This window comes from Mytilus californianus, unplaced genomic scaffold, assembly GCF_021869535.1.
Source record: "Mytilus californianus isolate M0D057914Y unplaced genomic scaffold, xbMytCali1.0.p SCAF_15, whole genome shotgun sequence".
In the NCBI taxonomy this organism is placed as follows: domain Eukaryota; kingdom Metazoa; phylum Mollusca; class Bivalvia; order Mytilida; family Mytilidae; genus Mytilus; species Mytilus californianus.
This window is the reverse complement of record NW_026262637.1, coordinates 22,667,002-22,682,621: the sequence shown is the minus strand read 5'-3', so window position 1 is coordinate 22,682,621 and position 15,620 is coordinate 22,667,002. Positions and strand designations below refer to the sequence as shown.

Genomic DNA, 15,620 nt, shown 5'->3' with positions numbered 1-15,620 from the left:
CTATTTGCAATAACCAATAAAATATCATGTTTATCCGAGAAAATTTAGAAAAAAAATATGTACTGTTTTGTCATTGGTATTTGAAAGCAATACTAGAAATGCATTCCTCTCCTGTGTTTTTGTTGCTTTTTTCTGTGGTTCCATTTCTGCGACTCATTTCACGAATGATTTTACAAGAAAAAGTGTTCGTAAGTTCAGTGTAACTTACGATCAATTTGTGTTGTACGATATTTTGTGATTTGAATCTGTTTTTTTTTCCATTTCAGCAGTGTGCAAGACACTTTAGATGTTATTTTCACATTTCAAGATTAAATAATGTCTCTTAATTTGGCATAATTGTAGCCTTTTCACTTCATTTAAGATGCAATTAAAGCGTCTTTTATCCCAGTATTTTTTTTTTAAATACCAAAATCAAATTCTGACAGACAATTTCAGATAGCTAATGTCATCTCAATATGACCACTTTGGTATGGATATAATTAGGAAATGGAAAATCAAATGTCTTTCAAAACATTATTTTAATGAAGACAAATTATGCACATTTTGTGTTGTAGGATTTCATAAATGGCATTAAATATAATTCATTGATCTAATGATCTGGAGATACAAGTACGCGTACAGATCGCACAAATTATGTCCAAGAAATTAGCAAATATTACTAATCAGTGGTTGTGGGACAAAGGTATAAGGGGGTGTGAGTAAGAAAAAAATCTGTGAGACGTTTCAACTGTGAAAAAGTAAATTTAATTGACATTATTTTTTTTTAATAAAAATTGCACAGTAGAAAACAGAGTTGCAGTTTACAGTTTTTGTTTCACAACAACACTTTGCTTTGTATTTAGGTAAAAACCCGAAAGAAATAATGAAAATTATCGATTTTTGTAAGTTTGAAAGTCGGACATATCTTGGTCTATCACAGATCCTAAGTCGCCCAAGAAAGAAAGATGATGACTTGGAGAGCCATGAAGTCGACGATCTTGTCAAAGCCCTTTTGGGAAATTAATGCAGGTTTAGAGGACTCTTTTAATTTTGCTGTAGTCTTGGTAAGATACAAACACAATCTATTTTATTTCTTTAAAGGATAAATGAGACCTTATGTGTGTAATAATTATAGGTTTTTTTATAACGAGTGAGAATTGAATATAGCTTGATATCAATTCGATTTATTCAATTTCAATATAATAATATATGAGCCTTTGGCGAGTTAACATTCGATTTCAACATTCACATTCAAAATATTTTTTTCAACATTCAACATTCGTTTTTAACATTCAACATTCGTTTTTCAACATTCGATTTCAACATTCAACATTCATTTTCAACATTCAACATTCGTTTTTTCAACATTCAGCATTCAACATTCGTTTTCAACATTGAACATTCGCTTTTCAACATTCGATTTCAATATTAAACATTCGTTTTCAACATTGAACATTCGATTTCAACATTGAACATTCAAAACATTTTTTTTTCAACATTCGATTTTAGCATTTAACATTCGTTTTCAACATTCAACATTCGTATTTCAACATTCGATGTCAACATTCAACATTGGTTTTCAACATTCAACATTGGTTTTCAACATTCAACATTCTTTTTCAACATTTGATTTCAACATTCAAAATTCGTTTGCAACATTCAAAATTCGTTTTCAACATTCGACATTCGATTTCAACTTTCAACAGTCGTTTTCAACATTCAATATTCGTTTTCAACATTCAACATTCGTTTTTCATCATTCGATTTCAACAGTCAACATTCGTTTTCAACATTTAACATTCGTTTTTAATGTTCAACATTCGTTTTCAGCATTCAACATTCGTTTTTCAACATTCTATTTCAACATTCAATATTCGATTTCAACATTCAACAATTGATTTCAACTTTCAACATTCAAAACATTTTTTTTTTCATTTTATTTTTCAGCATTCGATTTTAGCATTGAACATTCGTTTTCAAAATTCTGCATTCGTTTTTCAACATTCGATGTCAACATTCAACATTCAACATTCGTTTTTCAACATTCGATTTTAACATTCAACATTCGTTTTCAACATTCAAAATTCGTTTTTCAACATTTGCGGACATTCCTTTTTAAACATTCAACATTTGTTTTCAACATTCAACATTCGTTTTCATCATTCAACATTCGATTTCAATATTCAACATTCGATTTCAACATTCAGCATTCGTTTTCAACATTCAACATTCGTTTTCAGCATTCAACATTCGATTTCAACATTCATTATTCGCTATGGACATTCAACATTCGTTTTCAACATTCAACATTCGATTTCAATATTCAACATTGAAAATATTTTTTCATATTTTTTCCCCCAACATTCGATTTCATCATTCAACATTCGTTTTCAACATTCAACATTCGTTTTCAACATTCAACATACGATTTCAATATTCAACATTCAAAATATTTGTTCATGTTTTTTCCTCCAACCAACATTCAATTTCAACATTCAACATTCGATTTCAACATGCATTCAACATTCGATTTCAACATTCAACATTCGTTTTTCAACATTCGATTTCAACATTTATTATTCGCTATGGACATTCAACATTCGTTTTCAACATTCAACATTCGATTTCAATATTCAACATTCGTTTTTCAAGATTCGACATTCGTTTTTAACATTCAACATTCGTTTTTCAACATTGAACATTTGTTTTTTAACATTCAATATTCGTTTTCAACATTGAACATTCGTTTTCAACATTCAACATTCAGCATTCAAAATTTTTTATCAAAGTTTTTTTTTTTTATTTCATTTTTTTCCCCCAACATTGGATTTCAATATTGAACATTCGTTTTTCAACATTGAACATTCGTTTAAACATCCAATATTCGTTGTCAACATTCAAATTTTTTTTTAGATGACAGACAGACAGACAGACAGACAGAATATTTTATTATAGTGTCACATACCAATATAAAACAAGATCACACATCATATTATAAGTATAATAATACAAACAAGATTTAAATCTAAGTTAAGATATCGGTATCCAGCCACAACTGACTTATGAGACACTTTCAGTTAAGACTTATTCGATCATTCATTAACAATTAATAAATAAAGCTTTTACAATAAAAGAACATACTATGCACAATATTTTCGGCGATTAAACATAAAAAAGATTATGCCAAAAAGGGTTGTATAGAGTCATGTGACATCAGAAAAATAAATTTGTCATCATTATTAAAATCGTTAAAATTTGGGTTAATTGCACTTGCTTTCAAAAATAAATCACATCGCAGATCTGAATGAAATTCACAATGCATTAAAAAATGTTTTTCATCTTCTACACAATCATCTGTACAATATTTACATTTTCGTCTGCCCGATAAGTGCAATATCATCAGCTTATAGCAAAATTGAAACATTCATATCATTAATGTCAACACCAGCATTTAGAGCACGTATGTCTTCAGCTAGATCATTCACATAAATAGAAAATAACGAAGGCTACATTTTACAGCCTTGTTTTACACCAAATTTAACAGGCAAAATATCAGTCAAGTAATGTCCTACCTTCAATGCGCTTTTAGTAGCATTATATAGGGATTGTATAGCCTTTAGAAATAGCCCATTTATGCCTATACTAATTAATTTATGCCCAACATATCACGATTTACATTGTCAAATGCCCTTTTTGCATCTATAAAACAAACAAATGTATCTTTCTTTTTAAGTTTTCTATTCTTTATAATAGATTGTAACACATAGAGATGATCTAAACAACTTCTGTTTTTTTCGGAAACCGTTCTGCTGCCAAAAAATAAGTCTTTTATTTGATATATATCTGCATATTATTTTACATGGTACGGATATGATTGAAAATTCACATTATTACTGTGACTTGACTGTTAGTGTTGCTCTCCACCTATTGCAACTTATTCAAAATTCTGGCCAAATAGCAATTTGTTTTATAAAACCAAACTGTTCAACTGGTCAGAAATTTGGACAGACTGCTGTAGTAAACCAGTCAAGTCGTGAAAGTGCAAGGTGATAAAATAAAGCATACTTACAATCCTATAAGACTTTAATTCCACTTCAATGTTATGAAAAATTAGTCTAACAGTTTGTATAGAAATTTTATTGTTATTGTCATGCTAAAGGTGATGGATAGAAATTTTGAATTGCTATAAAAATGTCCAAACTAAGCTTTCATACAATTTTTCTTTCGAAAAGTCTTCTATATTCATAAGAATCAGACATCATTTGAATTAAAACATTTTATATTCAGTAAAATATGTGTGAAATTACAATACGTTGTTAATAAGTTTCCATGGGAGATAACCTAAAACATTATTCTTTTGAATATAGAAGACTTTTCGAAAGAAAAATTGATAATCTCCCATGGAAACTTCCTAACAACGTATTGTAATTTCACACGTATTTTACTGAATATAAAATGTTTTAATTCAAATGATGTCTGATTCTTATGAATATAGAAGACTTTTCGAAAGAAAAATTGTATGAAACCTTGGTCAAGTCACAGTAACATAGAAAAACGTATAGAGAGGTAAAGCATCAAATCTTCATTTGTTTGTATTTCGCCGTTACAGTATTCATTTAACACAATGCCAAATTTAGATTACAAATGTTTGTGCCAATAAAGCAGAAATTCAAATTTTCACGGCTTCAAATACATTGTCACCTTTCAAAAATCATTTTGCAACGAGCTATTAAACGCCGGTTAAAAGTCTGAGTTTAATTTGCATAATACTAGTATGTATAATTCTCTATGACGAAACCGGTTACTGCTTTGTTAAATTTTAGAACGAAACCGGGAAGGGTCAATGTATTCATCATTTTGCTGTGCATTTCTACTTTTTCCCCATTACACTAGAACTACATGTTGTAGAAAATATCACGTACAACTTTCGGATTTAATAATATGTTTATTTATGTTCTAAATTTTAATACAAATCAGAAGTCTTCTGCTTGTTATTGGTCCGTCAATGCGCGGAGTTTAAATAAGCGTAGGCTTTCAAAAAAGATATATTTTATTTCCCATTAAAGTGTAACATCTTTGAATGCATGTGCTCTTTGTGGCAACTTTAAAACAATAGGAAAACAAACGAAAGGCTTGATTTAACTCGTTATTCATAGGTTGTAGCATAAGATTTCTTCTTATAAGAATTGAATGCTTCTCTTTGAAATTCTATAGTCTTCATACTAAAATTGTGCAAAACCGCCTCGTGGGTATCGTTGTAGTGTGTTCGCCTCAAGTGCGAGTGGTCGTGGGTTCGAAAGACTTTAAAATAGGTATTTGCTGCATCTTCTTTTAGCACACTAGTAAGAGCAAGGACTGGTCGGTTCGAAGTCAGAATAATGTGTCCAGGTAGGGTGACATATCTTCCTGCGGACTGTTACCTTGTAAACTTGTTCCGAATCAGTGTGTCAGTCTAGTACAAAGCAAGGTTAATATTCATATAACATTAACACGTTCTCGTCCTGAATATCCGTATAATTTGTCGCTGGACGTTAAGCAGGCATTTATCATCATCATCTAAATTTGTGCGCACGTCTAACGCTTTACATCCCAATGAATTAAAAATAAAAGCATTCAATTTTTCAGTATAGGCGCTTATAATCTTGTATTTCATCACTAAACAATGTCTGTGATTTTAGTCGAACAAATGTGTATGTAAACATGGTAAATACACCAATACAGACGATGTAAACTAAGGGTTATGCAGTTAACAAAAATATCATTTATGCAATATAACATAATAATGATGAAAAGGAAAACGGGTATGATAAGTGTCATGTTTGGCCCCACTTAAAATGTTCGCATCATTGATAACCTTTGTACAAAATTTTTGAAAGCATTGATTTCTTTAATGTTCAGGTGAAAAGAAAAGTTGCATACCAATGGTTTTATTCAAAATTATCACATATGAAGTGCTTTAATTGTCTGTATAAATTAGCACACTTCCAAATAAGATTTATCTTTTAAAAAGAAATTAGTTACAAATGAATAGTGGCTTAAATTAAGTTCTACAAAATTTACAAACAAACAATGAACGGTTCAACAAAAAAGAAAAAAAAAACATTTGAAAAAAAAAAGATTTGAATGTTGAAATCGAATGTGTTGAAAAAAAAAAAGAAAAAAAAATCTGACCAAAAATTTTGAAGGTTGAATATTGAAAACGAATGTTGGGATGTTGAAAACGAATGTTGAATGTTGAAAACGAATATAAAAAATAAACGAAAATAGAAAAAATAAAATGTTTAACAAAATGAAAATTTTTTTTTTTAAAATTGAAAAAATAAAATGTTTAACAAAAAAAAAAAATGAATGTTGAATGTTGAATATTGAACTAACTTGACATCCGTGCAAAATGAAGAAAATTACGCAACCAAGTGATGTACCAATAACCGTTAAGTCCTTTTTTAAGGATGTTCAAAGGGTGATAAAAGAATCAAATATTTCAAAGCAAACTGAAATGAAAATAAAAAGATAACGACTGAAATCTTTATTTGTGATTATCTCAACTATGTCTTGAAGTGTCTTAATAAATTGGGCCTCCAGATTTGAATCTTTTTTTTTCTTCAATATCTGTAGTGATTGTTCTCAATCTCATTCACTAAGTTTGATCAACTTGGTTGTATGGACCAACTCTCTGTAAACAAGTAATAAGTAAATGTTATCAACTGTATTTTATTCAACTTTGCAAATGTGGTTTGTTACTGGTAAGTATGGATGATAGTTGTTTCATTGGCAATCATAACACATCTCCTTATTTATATAATGATCTATATTCAACGACCTCAGGTACAAAAAAAATGTATGTAACTAAACTATGATGGGAAACCTTTGACTTCTTTCTTTTATATAAACTTTTGATTTGGTACCATAGAACTATGTAGAATAAATGTACATTGCAACATGTCAACTCTTTCAATGACAATACTTTTTTTAGAAACTATAACTCCAAGCAAAATTATATTTCCAAGTATAAAGTAATTTATGAATGAAAAAAGGAGTTCTTAATTAAGAAATAAACTGATTCGCTGAGCGCAGCTGGATACACCCGCAGAGGTCCAACCCTGAACAGTTGGGGCAAAAATGGACACAATATTCAAGCTTGATACAGGTCTGAATTTGGATTGTAATTAAATATTTGACATATTCTAGTTTCTGAATAAATGTAGTCAAAGAACTTGAAATCGGTTTTATGAATTGAATTTATATTCAATTAAAGATTTCTTGCTGTTGTGCAAACTGTGCTGTTGCGCAATACTTAATAAATCTGTTGCCAGACTATAAACAAATAAAGTTCAATTTCTTCTCAATGTCATATTTGAAATTTATGAAAATCAACAGGGAGATTACATCAATAGCTATAAATAATTCACCAAAGTTTCATGCGAACTGCTTAAAGCATTTTTAAGTTGTTGTCCAAAAACTGGAAAATCCCCCCTTTTTTAATGAATAAAACCCCATAACTCAGAAATGTAAAATCTAAAATTTATAAAATTCTAAAGGGAGCTAACGGATTGATAATTTAGTCTTAGATGCAAGATTATTTTATCAGTTGTTAGTGGCTTTGAACTAGCTGTCAGTAACTGCGAGTACTCTCAGATCTGTTCTTAGTGTCTTTTTGTTGTTTGGATGTACAACTACCCGGCCACGTCCACTTGTATTTGTATTTATCCATCTGATGAGTTAAGCCTCTTTCAACTGATTTTTATAGTTCGTTCTTATATTGTACTGTTACACCACTGTCCCAGGTTAGGGGAGGGTTGGGATCCCGCTAACATGTTTAACCCCGCCACATTGTGTATGTACATGTATGTGTCTGTCCCAAGTCAGGAGCCTGTAATTCAGTGGTTGTCGTTTGTTTATGTGTTGCATATTTGTTATTCGTTCATTTTTTGTACATAAATTAGGCCGTTAGTTTTCTTGTTTGAATTGTTTTACATTGTCATTTCGGGGCCTTTTATAGCTCACTGTGCGGTATGGGCTTTGCTCATTGTTGAAGGCCGTACTGTGACCTATAGCTGTTAATTTCTGTGTCATTTGGTCTCTTGTGGAGAGTTGTCTCATTGGCAATCAAACCCCATCTTCTTTTTTATATTTACATCAACAGATATAAACAATTCACCAAAGTCAAGGTGAGACAACAAAACTTAGTTGTAAGATCTCTGAAATTTTTTACACGGTACGAGTTTTTCTCATTGTTGGAGATTGTACGGTGACAGTAACACCTGTAACTGCTTAAACCCATTTCTTATGCACTTTGGTTTGATAAACTCACTGAATATCATACCACATCTCCTTATTCTTATATGCATTACAATTTACATGTGCATGTAATTGTAAATATATATATATCAGAACAAAATTCATTGCGTCACTTTTATTTTTGCATCCTTTGGCACAATACAAGTTCTAAAATTACACAACATAAAACAACTAAATGTTATTTCAGATGAAAGTTTTGTTTCAGTTCCATTCATAGGATTTATTAGAATTTTGTATGTTTTGCCAAGTTTAATAATTCGCTCTATGTGCACGTGTTAATTTGAGACTTTTCTATCCCGTATAAGAGTTTTTGAACTAATTCTGTTTCTTTTTTTGAAAAAAAGTTAGCAAACAAATCTTGCACATTTAAACCTTTGTCTGCCATCACACTGTCACCTGGATCACATAAATGAACTATTCATAGACATAGTTGACTAAACCACCAGGTGTCGAACATACAAGTATTTTCAGTTTTTCTGTTTTTATATGATGAAAAGGTTGCCTGAGCTCTAGGAGCTTTAGGTTTTATCATGGGATATTCTGTGCTGTCAATAATAATCCAAGTTGTAGGAAACTTTAATTTGAAGTTGGATGGCGAAAAATACCTGACTAAACCACTAGATGGCCAAGTGTTAGCCTCACGCCACTGTTTAGACAAAAAAACAATCCATGTATACACAATATTCTTAACACTAGATTCAATCTAGAATCTAGACAGTTCAAAGTTGGTTGTATAATGCCTCAATTTCATCAAAGTCATAAAAAAACTGATTTTCAACTGACACCCTATCAATTTGAAAATATATGTATCTCAAACAATGTGCTGCTGGACCAAGTGTGGTCAAAACAAATAAAAATTTAGTATACAACTCTAAACCGATATAAAAATGCATGGCTGTGTCATGTGTCTTCATTTCAAAATTCTCTGCTGAAAACAAAGGCATTGATGGTGTTTGCGTAATTCCATCTGTGAAGCTCAACATTAGCTGGGCAGTTGGTGGTGGACAGTCATAAATCCTTTCTGCAGTATGAATGACTTCTTCAGGAAAACCAACTTTACAATCAAAACTTTCCTCTAGATTTCTACTACAATATTCATCAAGTTTAGTTCTTTTGTTTTCACAGGAAACTGCCCTGATTTTTCTTTTTGCGGACGATTCAGTCTCTTGCTTGGTCCAGGAAAATAGGCTGGGAATGGCAGTAGACTTAAATCTCTGTATGATGGGTTTGCGCCCTGAAAAAGGTTATAAAACATTAGTTTTTTTTATAATTAAATGAACTTCCATTAGCAATGTATACTTTGTACTACCTGGCAAAATATTAACTAGATTTATTCATTACAATCTGGATAAAACTATGTTTGCCTTGATTCAATGTATGTTATGTAAATCCAAAGGACAAACAATGAGAGACTTATGCAACAAACGTACATTGTTTGTACCTAAATAACTATAATATAGATGAGAGCATGTCATTGTTTTGTTTCTGTTAACATTGTCATTGATATTTTTCAAGAAAGTCTATGAGGCATAGCTTATGCATTCCTGTCATTACTACATTAGCATAATTACTGCTAAAATAATTCTCAGTATGATATACCTCTTGTAAGAAATCATTATAATTGTAGCAATCACCAAAAAATCTCAAACAGATCACATTGAATCGTAATCCAAAAAATTATGACGTCTTCAATTAACCACCCCCTTTTATTCTAAAACGATAATTGCGGTTGTAAACAGACTTTGGTTTATTCGCATGGCGATTACATATATAACTATATATTTCAAAAAGAAAATAGTGTTTTACCATGAATAGTTTCCTGCACGTAGTCTTTTTCAGTAAAATGTGGCTTGCAAACAACAGCTGATTGAGATGGACTCCACGATTTCATCGTGTTCTCGTCCAATCTGCGTATGGGCCATGGCGTTGATCCAACTTTTCCTTCTTTTTAAGTCATTTGGAAATGCATGTCCTCCTCTTAAATGACATCCAGGTACACAACAACAAGTACTTGGCATCGTTAATTAAAAAGTTGCACAGTGCAGCATATGCAACTATACCAGTCATAATTACGTTCGATAACTCTGCATGTTACTGGTTTAATTAGGATTATGAAAAATTTACTGGTAACCCGTGTGATGAATGATTAATTTAGAAAATTGAAAAATATAGATATTTCTCCTCGGGGTTTCGAGGTTTTTTTTTATTAATATAAAATAATACCATAAAATAATTTCTATAAGAATCGGACCATACTAATCTACATAAGTCTTGTCAAAACTTACATGATCTTACATCGTGATTATGTGCCGTGTTTGTTTTCTTTGATCACGTTGATGACTTAATATCTCCTTAATCAAGCTATGTCCTTGGGTATTATTAGAGTGACAATAATGTGTCATATTTAATTGCAATATAAACAGTGAAATTAAATTGTGTTATTTGCATGGGCAAAATTAGTGTCGAACATCGTCTACGTTTGAAAATTGTTTGGTCGCCATTTTTTTACGTAACTTCGAAATTTTATCAAAACAAATAGCATGTATCCACTTTATCAAAAAGACAAAATATTTGATTCTATATGCTGCTTCAAGGTAAGACATAAACTGAAAACGCATGCATCCAACAGTTTTTTGATTTTCATCGTAAAATTATTACAATATATATATTTTCACAAGTCGACCTACGCTGTCAACATGGTCAATGTAAACAATGCATGGTTGATGCATATGAATCTTTGTTTTGAGTGCGAGAGACTGTTTCTAATAAATATATTAAATTAAAGGTGAAATAAGAAATTTCTAAAAACAATAAGACACACTTTAATAAATATTTCACAAATTACTTTTTAATTAATTGCTAAATGAATACATGTCGTGTCTTTGTTTACTTACGACATCGGCCGCCATTTTCATAATATTGTTAACGAATGCCAAAATGTAAACTTTTCAATCAAATTTTGAAGCAAAAAGTTTGTTACCTAAACTGATTTGGGTTTCGATTTCATTTTAATGAATGTGTTGTCGATCTTTCTAGGGGTTGGAAGGATATTATTAACAAATAATAAGTTGAGAAAATTGATCATATAAGAAGGTCCCATTGCAATTTTATTGAGTTTTAACGAAGAAGTCAACGGAGGCTGTGTGGTTATGTCACCTCCATTTTCAAACTTAATTTGAAGCAAGAAATCATATTTCTGAACTGAAACTTAAAACATTTTTAATTGTAAAAATGAAAATACTATAAAACACGGGGTTGGAAGGTAAATAACACAATGTAAAAAAAAAGTTATGATCGTTTAATCTATGTAGCCCGTTCATTTTCATTGATAATCAATCGGCCATTAATGATATACAACTGAATTGTAAAAGTCACGTGATGACCGCTATAGTTGGATATGAAACCGGAAGTTGAGGAACAGGATCGGCTACCACGGCGCCACCTATTCAGGAACGATAATTTTCTACTTTATATAACTGCGAAATAACAATAACGTTTGACGGGTTCACGTGCATAAACAGAAATGCGCTATAAATTGTATAATATAATTGATGTTCAGTCGACCTTTAATTATATCAACGACTGAAATAATTTATAAACATCTAGATTGCAGATAACACTCGAAATTAACCCGACATCTTTCCACACGGAATTCAAATAATTATAGTTTGTCAATCGGTTGACTGCTTATAATGCAAAATACAAATATATCAAAAGTTTTTAAAACTAACAAAACACTGTTGTGTAATATGGTATAATGGACGTGACATTACTATGTAGACAGTACGGTAGTTAGATATACCGCGTAGCCCGGTTCCCGGAATGATCCATTGTAAACTACCCAGCTCAGGATAAGATCTCGGATAGTTACCAGGTAACGAGAGTTGGCGTATTGGCGGGAATATATAGCGAGCGAGAAACATATTACCAGAGCGTATCATAGGATATTTGGTAAGTTAGTACAATTAGAGGCGTTGAATTGTATTAGTAGTATTAGTATTGAGTGATAATACTCGGAAATCACATCACTGGCGCTGCGAGCAGGGTTTCCTGTGTTAAAAAGACGATTTGAATCGAGACACAGAAGTGAGTACGTCACGTGTAATTGCGAAGTTCATATTGCTATATTTGGTATATTATGAAGTGTTTGAACACGGAGATAATATAAGCATAAAAACTTGCGTTAATTACAGAATTTATTTTCGATAATTGTTTTACGTTTTGCTAAAATTAGCCGTTTTATGTAGAAATTAGACAAATTAGCCGTTATCAGAGCAATTTGGAGAAAATTTGCCATTTTCGGAAAAAATAGCCGTTTTTTGTGTGGTTAGCCACATAGCACATACACATTAATTTTTTTTTTCTGGTTCAGCAACCAGTGATTTAATTGAACTGTGTTTGTGTTAATATAACATTATGACAACATTAGCTTTTCAGCAGCAATGTGTAAAAATTAACAGCTGTTCTTATGAAGAATTAAGGTTGTTACCTGGTGTGGGAAATGTCATAGCTGACAAGATTATCTCTTTGAGAGAGACATATGGTAATATTCAGTTTGAGCATCTTTCTGAAATACCAAGACTACGACTTACTGAAACTTTGATCGATTTGATAGATTTTTCACCAGTTGCACAGCAACAAGAATACAAATCACGGACTCAGTCAAGTTATGATTTACAAGACTATGTTGATTATGGTGAAGTTAAAACATCTGGATTTCATTCGGAATATGCAAGACGAGAAGCAGAAATCAATGACTTTTCAGATTCTGACACACCTTCTGATGAATGTTTGCTTAAACCTGAGCCTGAGGAAGTCAAACGTGAGTTATCACGTCCCAGTTCAGCGATGAGCAAGCCATTAAATTACACTTTGCAGTATGGGGACCACCAGTATTCAACAAAATTGTCAAGACCTGATGAAAGAAAACCATTACTACAAACCAAGTATGATGACCAGGATAAAGTTCAAGATTTTTCAATTGATCGACAGTTTAAGCCAGACAAAATTCATAGAACAGATGAATTAGGATACACGAAACCAAGTATCAGATTAAATGTTGAGGAAAACATTGAAAAACGTGATTATTCACGTAACCAAAATACACAGCAGCAGACATCACAATTGGGATGGCAGCAAGGTCTCAATGAGCACATTGAAAAACGTGATAATTCACGTAATCGAAATACACAACAGCAGACAAAACAATTGGGATGGCAGCAAGGACCCAACGAGCACGAACCTAGATCAGAAAGGCCAGTCCCAGTCCCAAGACGTCGTCAACAGGTAGAATCACATATACCTTCACCAGAAATCCGACGCAGAATACCTTCACCTGAAATCCGTCGCAGAATACCTTCACCTGAAATCCGTCGCAGAATACCTTCACCAGAAATATTTAGGGAACCAATATATTCCTTGAGAACACCAAATCCAACATACTCTTCTACAATAAACAGAAATATGTACCCCCCAAGACCATATTTAAGTTATGGGGAGTCGCCGCAATTAATGCCTCCAGCAAAGCCAAAATCAAAGAACCTAGAAATACCTAAAGGACTGAAGTATGATGGTTCCTCAAGTTGGAAAACGTTTTACACCAAGTTTCATAGGTATGCTGATCGTTTATCGTGGACTACCACGGAACGATAAGACCAACTGTGTTGGTGTTTACATGGTAAAGCAGGTGATTACTATGCAAATTTACTGGATAGAGACCAAGGTGTGGATTACTTTGAATTAATTCACAAATTAGAGAAAAGGTTCAATTTTCAAGACTTACCAGAGACGTTGCAAGTTCAGTTCATGAGTGCACGACAAAATACAAATGAGAAATTGGAAGATTGGGCAGACCGAGTTCTCTCGTTAGCCTGTAAAGCCTTTAGAAATCTTCCCGACAGTTATATGTATACACAAGCTATCTGGAAAATATGCCAGGGATGCTCAGATAAAGAAGCTGGTCAACATGGAGCCACAGCCAGACCAACATCTGTTGAAGCAGCAATTGACCAGATAAAATGGTTCCAACATAACCACACAGCTATATTTGGTAAACCAACCGGTAGACGTGACCCAACACCAAATCAGGATGAACCAAGTGATTATGATAGCGACCTAGCTGTTCACGCTATGGGTAAGACGGACACCAAGTCCGAATTGTCTAAACAAATGAACACACTGCTAGAAAAGATGACTGCTATGGAAGCATTTCATAAGCAGGAAATTGGAGACATTAAACAGCAGCTTCAAAAACAACAGCAGGCAAAACAGTTTCCTGCACAAAATGAAGTCCAGCCAGCAACCCAACCATTCAGCCAACAAAATCAAGGTAATCGCCAACAATGGCGTAACAGGGAAAATAGGCAAGATAATCAGCGACAATCACAATTTAAAAGGCGCTGGGGACCTATTCCACCTGAAAAATTAGCAAATATGGCTTGCTATTTCTGTCACCAGTTTGGCCATATACAACGGGACTGTCCTGACTTGCATTCATCAACAGGAAAAAATTACACAGACCATTTAAACTAGAAAGAGTCGGGCTAAAGGGCGGAACACTGACTCAGACCACACCTAACCGCCTAACGTTGAACACTATTTCAAACGAAAGAAACAAGACACCTGTTTCGGGGATTACCCCGTTGAAAACATGTGACATGTCAACATCCACAGATACTCTGTCTAATTCATCATTGCACACAACGGAGCCTGATAATGATTTACAGAAAGTAATTGACCTTCAGTTGCAAGATCCCGTACACTTAGGAGGAACTATTTGCCAGTTAGGCTCAGCATCTATGCTTCGATTCACTTTAAAAGTGCATGGACAGCCTGTAATTTCGGTAGTAGATACCGCAGCAGAAGTTACAATAATTTCTGACAAAGTTTATGAATCTCTTAGCAAAAAACCACCCATGAAAAGAAAAGCAACAATGCATGCAGCAGGGCGTGGTATGCACATGGATGCGTTTGTAGTGGGACCAGTTGAATTACAAATTGGTGAAAGAACATATCGGACAGATATTTATGTTGCGCCTATTGATAATGACATGCTATTAGGACTTGATTTTCTAGTCAAAGCAAAAGTAATTTTAGACTGCAGAAAATTAATTTTTTTCATCAATGGAGAAGCACTACCTATGGTACATGGACATATTGGACTGGTACCGCCTGTGAACGTTATAGCAAGAGTAGCTAAAATAACCGTTCCATATAGAACAGTCATACCTCCTAATTCAGTTGTACAATTAGAGTCAGATTTGTCAACAGAGTTAACTGATTTTATAATTGAACCTAATAAAGAGATAGATTTGTTAATCCCACGTGGTTATTACAACGCTAGT

The 15,620-nt window shown here is 32.7% G+C and overlaps 1 long non-coding RNA gene across 1 annotated transcript; it reads right to left on the bottom strand.

The window, feature by feature from the left end:
* Positions 1–8,377: 8,377 nt before the first annotated feature.
* LOC127725684 (uncharacterized) lies at positions 8,378–10,316 on the bottom strand. The gene is made up of 2 exons (XR_007993104.1): positions 10,084–10,316; positions 8,378–9,511 (listed from the first exon to the last, which is right to left on the bottom strand). It is a non-coding gene; the product is annotated as an uncharacterized LOC127725684 (long non-coding RNA).
* Between the last annotated feature and the right edge of the window lie 5,304 nt (positions 10,317–15,620).